This window comes from Ovis aries, chromosome 2, assembly GCF_016772045.2.
Source record: "Ovis aries strain OAR_USU_Benz2616 breed Rambouillet chromosome 2, ARS-UI_Ramb_v3.0, whole genome shotgun sequence".
Lineage (NCBI taxonomy): Eukaryota > Metazoa > Chordata > Mammalia > Artiodactyla > Bovidae > Ovis > Ovis aries.
Window position 1 is genome coordinate 235,488,395 of NC_056055.1, and position 15,268 is coordinate 235,503,662.

Consider the following 15,268-nt stretch of genomic DNA (forward strand, 5'->3'; position numbering starts at 1 on the left):
GTTACCAGGGTGAACCTGGGGTCAGTTCAGTTCAGTTCAGTCGCTCAGTCGTGTCCGACTCTTTGCGACCCCATGAATTGCAGCACGCCAGGCCTCCCTGTCCATCACCAACTCCTGGAGTTCACTCAGACTCACGTCCATTGAGTCAATGATACCATCCAGCCATTTCATCCTCCGTCGTCCCCTTCTCCCCCTGCCCCCAATCCCTCCCAGCATCACAGTCTTTTCCAATGAATCAACTCTTTGCATGAGGTGGCCAAAGTACTGGAGTTTCAGCTTTAACATCGCCCCCTCCAAAGAAATCCCAGGGCTGATCTCCTTCAGAATGGACTGGTTGGATCTCCTTGCAGTCCAAGGGACTCTCAAGAGTCTTCTCCAACACCACAGTTCAAAAGCATCAATTCTTTAGCGCTCAGCTTTCTTCACAGTCCAACTCTCACATCCATACATGACCACTGGGAACCTGGGTAGTCTGACTCAAGAGCCCAAATTATTTTAAAATTAATTAATTTTTATTGAAGTATAGTTCAATGATATTATATAAGTTACAAAGTGTATAATATAGTGATTCATAATTTTTATTACTTATTTATTTATTTTGGCCATGCCACACAGCTTGTGAGATCTTAGTTCTCTGACCAGGAACTAAACCCATGCCCTTGGCAGTGAAAGTGTGCAGTCCTAATCACTGGATCACCAGGGAATTTCCCACAATTTTTATTTTTATTTTTTCTTTTGAGCCATGCTGCATAGCTTGGGCAATTTTTAAAGGTTATGCTCCATTTATAGTCATGATAAAATGTCAGCTATATTCCTTGTGTTGTACAATATAGTCTTGTAGCTTGTTTGTTTTATACAGAGCAGTTCGTACCTCTTAATCCCCTGCCCTTATCTTTCTCCTCCCCCCTTCCCTCTTCCCACTGGTAACTACCAGTTTATTCTCTATATCTGTGAGTCTGTTTCTGTTTTGTTATATTCGTTTATTTTCTTTTTAAAACCATATATGAGTGAAAACATACAGTATTTATCTTTCTCTGCCTGACTTATTAAGTATAAAATCCTCAGGTCCATCCAAGTAATTTAAAATGGCAAGATTTTGCTCTTTATGGCAGAGTAATATTCCATTTTCTATATTTGTCTCACACATCTTTATTCATTCATCTGTCGATGGACACTTAGATTACTTTCATATCTTACCAACTATAAATCATGCTGCTATGACAAGTGGGGTACATGTATCTTTTTGAATTAGTGTTTTTGTTTTTTGTAGATATATGCCCAGGGGTGGAATTCCTGGATCATATGATAGTTCTGTTTTTAGTTTTTTGAGAAACTTCCATACTGTTTCCATAGTGACTATACCAATTTACATTCCCACCAACAGTGCATGAGGGTTCCCTTTTCCCCACATCCTTGTCAACATTTGTTAGTTGTGGTCTCTTTGATGACAGGCCATTCTGACAGGTTTGAGGTGATATCTCATTGTGGTGTTAATTTGCATTTCCCTGATGATTGGCCACGTTGAGCGGTTTTTCATGTGTCTATTGGCATCTGCATTTTGTCTGTGGAATAACGTCTGTTCAGGTCTTCTGCCTATTTTCTAGTCAAGTTGTTTGTTTTCTGATGTTGCTTTGTGTGAGCTGTATATATATTTTGGATGTTAATCCCTTATCAGTCATATCATTTGCAAATATTTCCTTCCAGGTTGTCTTTGTTTTTTCAATGGTTTCCTTTTCTATGCAGAAGCTTTTCAGTGTAATTAAGTCCTATTTGTTTATTTTTGTTTTTATTTCCTTTATTTTTAGGAGACATATTTAAAAAAAAGTATTGCTGTGATTTATGTCAAAGTTCTGCCTATGTTTTCCTCCAGGAGTTTTATGATTTCTGGTCTTATATTTAGGTCTTTAATCTATTTTGAGTTTATTTTTGTATATGGTGTTAGAGAATGTTCTAATTTCATTCTTATGTAGCTGTCTAGTTTTCCCAGCATCACTTTATTGAAGAGACTGTCTTTTTCCCATTGTATATTCTTACCTCTTTGTCATATTAATTTATTAATTAATAAATAAATTATTAATTGACTATAAGTATATATGTTTATTTCTGGGCTCTCTATTCTTGTCCTCTGATTTGTGTATCTGTTTTCGTGCATACCATACTGTTTTAATCACTATAGATTGTAGTATCCTCTCAAGTTAGGGAGTGTGATTCCTCCAACTCTGTTCTTTTGAGACCCCAGAATTCTAAGTACTGTACCATAAGTGTGACCAGTTTAGGGATTTAAAGACCACAATACAACCATAAACTCCTAAAATTGTGTAAATTGGTAAATTTTGACCTCTAGTTCTATAAATTGGATGTAATTATAAGCAGAGACATTACTTTACTGGCAAAGGTCCATATAGTCAAAGTTATGGTTTTTCCAGTAGTCAATGTATGGATATGAGAGTTGGACCATAAAGAAAGCTGAGCACCAAAGAATTGATGCTTTTGAACTGTGGTGTTGGAGAAGACTCTTGAAAGTCCCTTGAACTGCAAAGAGATCAAAGCAGTCAATCCTAAAGGAAATCAGTCCTGAATATACATTGGAAGGACTGATGCTGAAGCTGAAGCTCCAGTACTTGGGCCACCTGATGCGAAGAACTGACTCATTAGAAAAGACTCTGATGGTGGGAAAGATTGAAGGCGGGAGGAGAAGGGGACGACAGAGGATGAGATGCTTGGATGGCATCACTGACTTGATGGACATGAGTTTGAGCAAGCTCTGGGAGTTAGTGATGGACAGGGAAGCCTGGCATGCTGCAATTCATGGGGTCACAAAGAGTTGGACACGACTGAGTGACTGCACTGAATACTGAATTTTGTGATTATACAGCGGCATTAATGATGCCTACAATGAAACATTTCTAAAGCATAAAAACAGAATTTCTTTGTATCATTAGGTTGGCCTAAATTGAATTAATTTGTTCTCTAATTATATAACGTGTTATTATAAATAACATTCAGTTGCTATGATAAAGGTTGTTAAGCAATTGTGTTTGCTTTCTTAAAGTTTATCAAGTCTTTTGAGGGGGCAGGAGGAGGGGGAGAAAATGACTGAAGCATCTAAAAAGGCAATCTACAGGCAACTTAGAGTACTTTCCTCCTGGTAAATATTGCTATTACAAATCTCTCTTCTCAAATCTTTCATTCATCTTAGAGCCCAACACCTATAATGCCTAGTATGTAAATACTACAAATCACAATTATTAATGTTTTTTAAGGACTTAGTATATGCCAGGCTCTGTATAAGCCTTTAAGCCTAGGAGAAAGGACCATCGTTATGTTAACTTTACACAGAGGAAGAGCTGAGGCTCAGAGGGTTTAAGTAATTTTCCCAGACCACAGAAATAGTGAATTAGGTATGGAGCTTAGGGTTGTCTTGAGTCCAGGCTCTTAAACTGTAAATAGTTGTAGAGCTTTGCTCCAAGAAATAGATACCTACTGAAATACATGAGGATGATTATTAAAATGAGGATGCTTCTCCTACAGTTTTGAACAAGTCATACTCTTCTTTCATCCCAAACTGCTCCTTAGTTTAATCTAAGTTATCAGATCAAAATATGAGATGAGATGCATTGGGGGCCATTATCTTTTTTCTTGACAGGGCCTACCTGACACTTTTTGATGTATTATAGAGCATATCGCATTTTATGATGCCACGTAATTATAAGGTTGTCATCAGCAATGATTCTTAATAGGAGATCTAAAACATCCCTGTGAAATTGCTGATGTAGGCCTAGCGGACATGTTCTCCACTAGATGGGGTGAGGCAATGGGAGATGAGATATGAGTGATGATCAGGCATCAAAGAGCATGGCAAAAGCCAATATTTTAGGTAGGGTCTACCTGCGTAACCTAAAAAAAATCATTCTAAGAGTGTTTATATTTTCTTGGTTGTTTTGTTTGTTTGGGTGATAAAAATACAAGGTGTTCTCAAATAACTAAAATACCCCTTTCATAGAAAGATGGTAAAGGACTTCCCTGGCAGTCCAGTGGTTAAGACTCCCTCGCTTCCACTGTAGGGGCACGGGTTTGATCCCTGGTCGGGGAGCTAAGATCTACATGCCACATGGTGTGGCCAAAAAAGAAAAGAAAGATGGTAAAAACACCAGCAAAAAAATCTAATTCGGATGTCACACCTTACATATGAATAGATGTATACTAGTAAACCACAGGCAGGTGATTTCTGGGAATGTGATCTAGGAGGCGGCAACCTGCGAAGTCGGGGTAATGTCAAAGGGTATGGTACATGCCCTAAGAAAGCAAGCAAGCAATATATGGTGCCATCTTCTCCTATGGCTGGAATACAAAGGTCCAGGGTGAAAGTGGGAGTGAACCTTCTAACATTTATACTTAATAATTCAGTCTTAGAAACTTTGCTTTCTGTCCCTGCAACTCTGGGTTCAGTGGGTTTTGAGGTTCTGTTTCTCAAGGAATTCTTCCTCCAGATAACTCGGGAATTATTAATAAATTGGTTCCATTAAATTGGAAGCTGACATTTCCCCCTGGTCATCTTGTGTGAAAATGTGAAAGTCACTCAGTTGTGTCCTGCTCTTTGTGACCCCATGGACTATACAGTCCTTGGAATTCTCCAGGCCAGAATACTGGAGTGGGTAGCCTTTCCCTTCTCCAGGGGATCTTTCCAACCCAGGGATCGAACCCAGGTCTCCCGCATTGCGCCAGCTGAGCCATAAGGGAAGCCCAAGAATACTGGAGTGGGTAGCCTATCCTTTCTCCAGTGGATCTTGCTGACCCAGAAATCGAACTGGGGTCTCCTGCATTGCAGGCGGATTCTTTACCAACTGAGCTGTCAGGGAAGTAGTCATCTTGGGATCCTCATACCTTGGTAGGATGACCCAAAACTTCATTTCCACAGGATTCATGCCCTTCGTGTTTCTGCCTTTATTGCTTTGCTGTGGTTTTACATTGATGGCTATTGGCTATGGGAATATTAAGATGTAACCTGGTGAAGCCTCTGGGAGTAGACAGAGTTCTCCTTACTGCTATTGGTATGAGCAACCTAATTTCCACTTGGTAATCAGAATCAGTTGCCCTATCCAGTGTTGTAAGCCCTTTTCTGCTATTGACTCAAGAGTATGCGGTCATGGGCTCCTGCAGCTTGGCGTGCAGAAGAGAGAGTTCTGGGGGTTTCCTTCTGCTCTGTGCCACATTTTCTTATTTTCTTGGAGTGGCTGCTTCCTTCCAAGATATCAGCTCCTGTCAGCAACCCCTCTTCTATGGCTCAGGGTCTCACCACTCATGAGTTGCTCATACTGTTGAGTCAATGGCAGAAAAGGGGCTTACAACCTTAGACAAAGCAACTGATTCTGATTATCTAGTGAAAATTAGGTTGCTGATACTAATAGCAGTAAGGAGAACTCTGTCTGCTCCCAGTGGCTTCACCAGGTTACCTGTTAATATTCCCATAGCCAATAGCCATCAATGTAAAACCATAGCAAAACAATAAAGGCAGAAACACGAAGGGCATGAATCCTGTGGAAATGAAGGTTTGGGTCATCCTACCAAGTAAAGAATCCCCTCCAGCCAGGGTGCTCGCAGAAGGTAAAGGGAACATGGAATAGATGGTGGAAGAAGGCAGCTATGAGTACCAGCTTCCCCTCCTAACTGCCTACTGAAGCAAGGTCTTTAGCTACTGTATCTTATCTCTTGATTACTTCTCCTTCGGCACTTTCCTACTGTCTGGCATGAAAAACACTAGTGGCTAACTTTGCAATTTAGGCTCCAGATGGAAGAATAACTGAGCTGACATCACTCGGCAACAAGGCAGTTGGTAACTGGTGGACCGTGTGCCTCTCTGTGTTACCCACCCCCATCCGTTCTTTGCCCTGTTTGCCCTGTGCCCCAGGAAGCTAATCTCCAAGGACTGTATCATGCAGGCTCATTGCTCACTTGAGTTCCACCAGTGGAAGGCACTGGTAAGAATGTGGCGTGCAGGAATGGAGAGCTCTCAGGGGTTTCCTCCTGCTCTGGGTCACATTTTTTTTATTTTCTGGGAGTGGCTGCATCCTTCCAAGATAGCAGCTCCTATCAGCAACCCCTCTTCTATGGTTCAGGGTCTCACCAGTCTCAGGAAACTCCATTTCCTTCCCCTTGCCTTTTCAAGCAAGCATGGTAATAATTTCCTGCTATTGCTGGCCTCTGGCTACCTCAACCTCCCTTTTTGGTGCTCACACTTCTTGAATAGTCCCTTAATTAAAGTTTCTTGAATAATTTGAATTAGTTCAATTTCCTACTGAGGCTCTGACTGATAGCTGAATCATTTAAAGGTGGGATGCAGAATTTTCAAAGTAAATCTGTTTATTATTAAAAAAGTCAGGAATCATTTTTAAAAGGGTGGGAGATGAAAGTCGTTCTTTTTTAAAACATAATTTATTTTTAATTTTAGTATTGGTTTCTTTTTAAAAAAAACATTTATTTATTTGGCTGCACCAGATCTTAGTTGTGCCCTGTGGAATCTAGTTCCCTGACCAGGGATGGAACCCAGGCCACCTGCATTGGGAGCACGGAGTCTCAGCCATTGGACCATCATCAGGGAGGTCCCTGGCTTCTTTTTTTATAATTTTATTCATTTACTTATTTTTATGTTTGGCTGTGCTGGGTCTTTGCTGCTGCTTGGGCTTTTCTCTAGTTGCGGCAAGTGGGGGCTACTCTCTAGTTGCCATGTGCAGGCTTCTCATTCTGCTGGCTTCTCTTGTTGTGGAGCGCAGGCTCTAGGGCACACAGGTTCAGTATTTGTGGCATATGAGCTTAGTTGCTTTGAGGTATGTGGGATTTTCCTGAATCACGGATCAAACCAGTGTCTCCTGCATTGGCAGGTGGATTCTTTACTACTGAGCCACCAGGGAAGGCCCTAAAGATAAGTTATTATTAAGTGAAGAAGTCATAAAGCAAAATGAAGTGGGATAGATGTCAAAGATAAATTTAAAAAGGCATTTTCATCAAATACTCTCCCTAAGGTTAGAAATGGGAAGCATATCAAATGAGAAGGTACTTATTCTTTTTCAAAGCTCTGCAATTTCAAAAGAAAACTTTTCTCTGAAAATATAAATCATCCTTATTACATAAAAGACATAATTTAAGAGTCTGAGAAAAGAAACTTCTTAACTCATAAGTAAGTGGTATTTCCCAGTCACTTTTAGGAATGTTTGTCTTTAATCAGTGGGTTTAAAAATCATCTCTTCCACCTTGCAAACCAACATGAATCCACCACTGATCTATGACATTTGGTTCAAGTCTTCACATGCTTCCTTTTCTGCAACTTTCAGAAAATCAGATTTGGAGAAAAAGGGAGGATTTAAGAGAACTATAGGTGGGTCCCTAGTGAATAACCTAGCAAAACAGAATCTGCTTTTCCATTCACATGACACAGCCACAGTTGCTCACTTCTACTTACCTCGATTATGTATTTCGTATAAAAAAACTCTCATGTGTGCATCTCAACACAGGGCCATATTCAAAAAACTCTGTTCTCTCCCTGAAGTCTCTTCAGCCATACTGCCCACAACATTGTCCCGAGCTCATCAAGGATCTCAGTTGGGTCAGAGCAAAACCTTGGGAATTCTCTTACCATGGTTTAAAAATTACACTTACCACTTGTTTTAAATGACAAGATTATGAAGTCAGAGGGAAACCCCCTTTTTTATCAATAAATACTGTGTAATTTACTCTTCCAAATGCAGCAGGCATTTGCTGCTCTGCATGATGACAGGACACTATGGGGTCCTGGAGTGCCCCCTCGAGTGGTCCCCCTGGTAAGCTTCACGCTGGCAAACTTGGGACCATGGAGCCGATCACAGGCTCCACAGAAGGGATGCTTTCAATCAGGTGCACGATGAGCTAAAGACTATCGAATCTGAGGAAGAGAGCAGACCATTTAGCCCTCCAGGCTTCTGATGACTTTAAATGACACTGATTATCATCACACTTGCCCTCCTCATAACAAAAGTCCCTGCTGTGGCACCAGAGCTCTCAATTCAGCTCTCAGGAAAGAGGGAAGCCATCAGCAGAAATCCAATGATCTAGCAGGAGTCTAGCTTCCAGGACTCTGCAAGGCCCAAGCACCTGACATTATTTGGATGCCTCCAAAGGAAATACCCACAGTTTTGTTCTCTCTGATATCAGAAGAGCAAAAGCCATCTGCCACTTTCTTTACTCAAAATCCACAGGGATGTATAGGTATGGCTGAGTCCCTTTGCTGTTCACCTGAAACTACCACAGCATTGTTAGTTGGCTCTACCCCAATACAATACAAAAAGTTTAAAGTTTGGGAAAAAAAATCCACAAGGATTGGCAGGAGAAAGAAGTAAGGGCTGGCTGAGGCAGGGTGGGATGGGGTGTGAAGCAGGATGGGCAGGCGGCTGAAGGCCGGTGGCAGCCTGGCTTCCGTGGGCCCCTGGCCTGGCCCAGCCTGTGTCCCTGCTTCCGTGGCCCCATCACCTGAACTCACAAAGTTTCTTCTGTGCACACCCAACGCCATGACTGTTGCCCTAAAACCAACGTGTAAGTGCATACGCACGGTCATCACAGCACCCAGGCTTTGGTGTTTAACTTGTGACATCATTCACTTGGGTTGGGGGCAGGGATGAAATTTTCTTTCCTTTTTTTTTTTTTTTTTTTTTGCTTAGACCTCAGGCATCAGCAGAATTCCTCTGCAGTGCTGACCCAAAGTCACTGGAAGGGACATTCACCCTGATGAACTAGATTATCAGAAACATCTGTGTCCACCTCCTCCCAGGAGGCATCAAGTCCTAGGTGTGGCTGACAGCTCCCACTGTGAGTGAAACCCTCCTCATGGACTCCCCGGAAAGTGTTTTCCCTAAGGATTTTTTCAAAATGCTGTTTTTCTCCAAAGGGGCCTGTGCTATGTTTTGCCTTATGAGAAAATTAGGGAAGTATTTGGAAACCCCAAAATACGTATCAGGAGAGTTACACAAGCCTGTGGAGACGTTACCAGATGCCAAGAGTTCAAGGCATGACACCAAAGCCCAAGCTTGGAACCCACCTGTGGAAGGAGCTGAAACCAAACTGTTGCCCCCAGACTCAGTCACCAGCTGACCTGACCCCACTGTAAACAGGATGAACTTTTCCTTTCTCTCTTTTTTGAAAAGCATCTTATATTGTAGTTTGGGGTTTTTCTATATCACAAAACAGATTTAGAGGATTCCAGGGGTTTGGGTTAACAGGAAATACAAATGGAAATTAAAAAAAAAACAAAAACAAACCTGAATGGAACTCAGCTCTCCACGGACAGAATCCGCATGGGTGTCACAGCTCACTGAATTAGCACCACTTGTAGAAGCGAAGACACCAGAGGCTAAAATTTCTTCAAGCTTACTTTTTCCATCTCAGATAATTTTTCTGCCCTTTCTCTGACAAACTGACCAATGGAAAAAGAGCTCTCCGCTTCTCCCTATTTCAAAGTGTGACCATTTTCCTTTTGCTCTAGCTACTTTTGTATTTTTTCATCATGAGGCTTAGGGTTTCCCTGTTAGCTCAGACAGTGAAGCATACACCTGAAATGCAGGAGACCCAGCTCTGAACCCTGGGTTGGGAAGATCCCCTGAAGCAGGGAACGGCTACCCACTCCAGTATTCTGGCCTAGAGAATTCCATGGTTTGTATAGCCCATGGGGTAGCAAAGAGTTGGACACGACTGAGTGACTAACACACCTTGGGGGAAGCTATGTTAATAGCAAACTAGAAAATACATTCCTTTAAAAAATAATTAGAAAAATTATAAAAACCAAATTCCCTCAACAATTAGAAGCTGCTGTGACATGTTGTTATTCCTCAGGCTGGGCTTAGAGGTGAGAAGGGAAGAGCAACCCACTCCAGTATTCTTGCCTGGAGAATCCCCATGGACAGAGGAGCCTGGTGGGCTACAATCCATGGGGTCGCAAAGACTTGGACATGATTGAGCAACTAACTCACACTTTCTGGATTAGACTCTTCTAGGGCTGGAATGACACCCGAGGGCAGCCTCGTCCAACCCTACTTGGACCAGAAAGCTGGCTGGCCTCTCAGCGTGCTCGAATCAGCTCTCCTCCAACAGGTGAACACCGCCCAGAAACTCCCTGACTTTGAGCTCCACGCTGGACAGGTGCCTCCTCAGGTTGCTGCGGCAGTTGTCATGCAGGGTGGTGGTGCAGAACACCCTGGGGTACTTCAGATAGAGGATGGTGGTACTGAGGCAGCAGGCAGGCTCGTGGCGGGGCCGGAAGAGCACCTCCGCCTTGTAGATGTGCCACATGCAACTGGGAATCCAGGAAATGATCTGGCTGCAGGTAGGCCACCGCCAAGCCCAGGGACAGGTGGACACTGTCGATGAAGTGCCAGTCTGAGTTGCACTTGATAGAGGATGTGTACCTTACTTCCATTGGTGGTAAGGGGTCAAACACCACTCCTTCGCCAAAGGCCAGGGGTCATAACCTTGGCGAGCAGCCGGAGACCGGGGGGTTGGAGAGAGAGAAGCTGGATTCAGGGCTGTGGGGGGATCCTGCATTGGGCCAGAGCCCAATAAGAGAGACCAGTGGCTGGGGCTAGGGAGAAGCCTTGAGTCTGGACTGTCCAGGGTGCTGTTGCCCTTCTCCGTGTCCATGTGCTTTGGCACATCCTGCAGGCCAAGCTGGCTCACCAGGGTGGTGCCCATGGCTGGGCCCAGGCCACTGCACCCTGCCCCTCTGCCCCAGTTAAGTCATTCTTCACTAAACATGTGTTGAATCCTTACTATGTGCAAAATAGGTGTTAGGAATATAAAAATGGAGGTCAGTTACTGCTCTGGTATAAATCTAGCCGGGAGGCAGAGGTGTATACAAACGGTACAGTGTGATAGGCACGTCGAATTGCCATGGAACAAATTTGAATTTTACTCATTTATTGCACAACTTGGATTTATTTTAATCCCTTTTCCCCATGGCCTAGAAAATGGTCATTTTGGGGGGCATGTAAAATCTCAGAGAAACACAATCATTTTTAAAAGTTTAATTTATATCCTGTCTTAGTAGAGGCTATTAATTTCTAATGCAACAGAAAAAGATCTGGAGGGATACCCACCAAAATGTTCCCAGTTGTTATCTCTGAGAAATAAAACTAAGAGGAAAAAATTTCATCATCACTTTATACCTGTATCATTTTCAGGTTCTCTGTGTGTATGGGCTCTTAGTTCCTCATCCACAGATTGAACCCACCGTGGCAGTGAAAGCCCCACGTCCTAACCACTGGACCATCAAGGAACTCCAGTTTTTTTTTCAGTTTTTAGTTTAAAAAGTGGTTAAAACCTTATGCAATTAAATAAGTAGTTTAAATGAAAGAAAGGAAATAATATTTATGGAAGATATCAGCAAGGAGACTATTGACTTGGGCCTTAATGAGAAGGAGGAATTCATGGAGTGGAGAAGGGATGTTGGATAAAACATAATCACAGAATATCTGATCAGTGTTTCAGATTGGTGTAGTATCTCCTTCACACCTGCCCCTGTAAATTAATTTGTTGATAGAATCTTGTCAGAAAACAAATGTGTATCGAGTTCCTGCTCCGTGACAGTATAATAGATACCAAGGCAGTGTAAGTCAGAGCTCTTGCTCTTAAAGCATTTACAGTCTCAACAGGGAGTTAAGACATTCTCAGAACAGTTAGAGACAGCCCGTGGTTAAGTGCCAACGAGTTTGGCACATGAAAGAGCAGGAAAAGCTGAGTACACTGCCAAGGTTTCAGCCTGGGAGCCTTGGAACAGTGGTGCCATTTATAAAAATGGAAAGTTGGGAAAGGAGAGCTGTTTTGAAAGCAGATATACCTATAGTAAAATATCACAGTCTATGTAAATTACTATTTGGCTATGCAAATGAGTAGGAATGCATAAGTAATACTTAGACTGGAAGGTGCCAGGAACTATAATAATCTCTACCTTTTATTGAATGTAGACTGGGTGCCAGGCATTGTGCAGAGTTATTTGCATACATTATCTTTGAATCTTCACAACAAATCTATGAGGCCATTATGACCGCCATTTTTCAGATGAGGAAGCCTGGGAGAGGTTGGTCTTGCAACAAGTGGGAAAGTGACATGTCAGGATGAGAACACGTCTGTCCACCTCCAAATTGTTATGACACTATGCTGTGTCATCCAAGTGGATGTACAAGATGCCAACTCTGCCCTATGGTGTGAGTTGAAGGCACAGGCAGGTGTCCCAGTAGCCATCAACCGACTCCTCAAACAGGCAGAGCTCTATCGCAAGGACCACACCAATATCATCAGAGAAACTCAGAGAAGGTGATGACTACACCCTGGAGTGGGCAGGGAAGGCCTCCGGGAGGAGTGGAGGTTTGAGCTAGAATGGACCGAATTTTAATACGGCAGGAAATGGCACTTCAGACCGAGGAGGCTGCAGATGCAAAGGAGAGAAAATAGACATGGAGAAGGCGTGCATGTGGTGAAGAATCTAGGTTGGGGCCTGAAGGAAAGTCAAATGCAGAAAATCAGATATGAAAGCCCTTGAGTGCTTTGGAGGAAGGAAACAGCCTTAATAGAATTTTGAGTGGAGATGAAAGAGTGGTGAAAAGAGACTATCTGGTATGATTAAAGTGATCTTTTCAGGTCAGCTGTAATACTCAGGATAGATTGGAATTAGCTACTTAAACTAGATAAGATCTGGGTTGGTATTGGTCTTTGAATGGCAAGAGGAAAGATGGAAAAGAAGGAGGTACATGTGAGAAATATTTTGAAGGAAAAATAGAGATGCTTGGCAACCGAGTAGATTCAGAAAGACAGGAAAGGAAACAGAAAAGAATCTAGGATTTGACTTGTGGTTGCTGGAAGAATAATGATACCTTTGAGATCAGGATCAAGGATAGACTGAGCTTGCTTTGTTGACTGTGTTGTGGCCTTTCTCAGGGGGAGAGAAGGTAGAATGTGGAAAGCAAACGACAGAATAATAGGGAGTAAGCTAAGGAGGATGAAGAGCCTGAAATGAAAGAGAGAGAGAAGTATCAGGGGATCAGAGTCAAGAAAACCAAGGGGGCAGGCAGGAGGTCTCAAAAAATTTAGTAGTGACCATCAGGGTCAAACAGTATAGAGATGGCTAGAAGAATCAACAGGAAAGAGACCACTGGCTTTGATAAAATCCATACGCAGCCTTACCTTGTAGCTCAGGTGGTAAAGAATCTGCCTTCAATGCAGGAAACCTGGGTTTGATTCCTGGATTGGGAAGATCCCCTGGAGAAGGAAATGGCAACCAACTCTAGTATTTTTGCCTGGGGAATCCCATGGACAGAGGAGTCTAGAAGGCTACAGTCCATTGGGTTGACACAACCAAATGAATTTCACTTTCACTTTCAAGGTCTTGGGAGAATTAATTCACTTCTTTGAGCTTCAGTCTCCCTCTATAAGAAAGGTACCAGAGTCACACAGCTGGAAAGTGGTTGAAATGGCCTATGTGTGGAGCTGTGGTCTTCTTTTGCCTTTCAAAAATGTCTTTCTTTTGGCTGCATCACCTGGCATGTGGGATCTTAGTTCCCCAACCAGGGATTGAACCCTGCAGTGGAGGCGAGGAGTCTTAACCGCTGGACCACCAGGGAAGTCCCTTGAGAATTTCTTACAGGAGGACTTCCCTGGTGGTCCAGTGGTTAAGAACCTGCCTGCCTTTGCAGGGGACATGGGTTCAGTCCCTGGTCCTGGAAGATTCCACATGCTGTGGAGCAACTAAGCCTGTGTGCCACAGCTGCTGAAGCCTGCACTCTAGAGCTTGTGTTCTGCAACAAGAGAAGCCACTGCAATGAGAAGCCCGTGCACCACAATGAAGAGTAGGCCCTGCTCACTGCAACCAGAGAAAGCCGGAGCAAAGCAATGAAGACCCAAAGTGAAAGTGAAAATCGCTCAGTCACGTCCGACTCTTTGCGACGCCATGGACACAGTCCATAGAATTCTCCAGGCCAGGATACTGGAGTGGGTAGCCTTTCCCTTCTCTAGGGGATCGTCCCAACCCAGGGATCAAACCCAGGTGTGTCACATTGCACGCAGATTCTTTACCAGCTGAGCCACCAGGGAAGCCCAAGAATACTGGAGTGGGTAGCCTATCCCTTCTCCAGCGGATCTTCCTGACCCAGGAATTGAACCAGGGTCTCCTGCATTGCAGGCGGATTCTTTACCAACTGAGCTATCAGGGAAGCCCAATGAAGACCCAGCAAAGCCATAAATAAATAAATAAATAAAATAAAAGGAATTTCCTAAAGGAAACTTCTACTTGGGCTCCAATAGGTGACTAGCTAGTGCTCCTAGACTTTATGTTGTTCATCGTATCATATGCTGTATTACATACTTCCTGGGTGATTTTCAGTGACTCAAATGCTGAGCTTCTGGTGGCAGACTCCCTGCATAGCATCACTTCAAGACTGCTGTCCTGAGCTACAGTGCTTTCTCTTTATTACGTTCCTTGTTTCTCTGCAGGGGTTGAGAACACTGTGTGGCTTTTGAATTTGCTTTTCCTCAGGGATGGAGGAAGCCTTGAGAGTTCATCCATTGCCTTAATTGTTAGAAGTGTCTGGGCAGAATCGGGCACCCGAGGCTGGCCAGTGGCGCTCCCTGGCAGTCCCAGTGGCCAGCATCACTTTTCCTGTCTGAGCTTGGTGGGTAGAGGCTGGCTGGATTGATAGAGGTGTCCACCTGGCCATTGGCGCCTGTGAGACAGCTCTAATTCTCTCCCAGAGCCCTCACTCTGACCTGGGCAAAACCCAGTGAAAGCATCATCTTAGTGACAGCAGCCTTGGTGGGGAGGAGGCAGACTTGGAAATTTCCCTGTGGGGTTCTGGGCAGAAAGAATGCCAGCAATGGGCTGACACTGTGATTAGTGAGCCTGAGCAAGGAGGAGGCAGTAGGCCAAGGATGTCTCTTCCCCTTAGTCGTTAGCGTGGGCCTCAGGGAAAATGTCAGCCTTTCTGATCTGGTATCATCTGGAGCCCCTGCTGTATAACTGAGTGATTCTCTCTGCACATGGTCAACAGCAGATTTTTCTCAAGGTGAAAGCAATTAGGCCTTGGTCTCCTCCTCCCCTGCTGCCAGAAAGAAAAGGAAGATGGAAAGGGAGGGCCATCCCTGCTCCTGCTGAGGTCAGCCAGGCTGCCCTGGCCAGTTCCGGTAATTGGCTCCCTCACCTGCTCACACTTCTCACAGTTTGCCCTGGTCTTGGGTATTTCAGCGTCGCTCAAGGCTGAGG

General features: G+C 43.7%; 1 pseudogene; it reads right to left on the reverse strand.

Annotated features, from left to right (window-relative positions):
• Positions 1-10,095: 10,095 nt before the first annotated feature.
• On the reverse strand, positions 10,096-10,710 carry LOC121818521 (refilin-B-like; annotated as a pseudogene).
• Between the last annotated feature and the right edge of the window lie 4,558 nt (positions 10,711-15,268).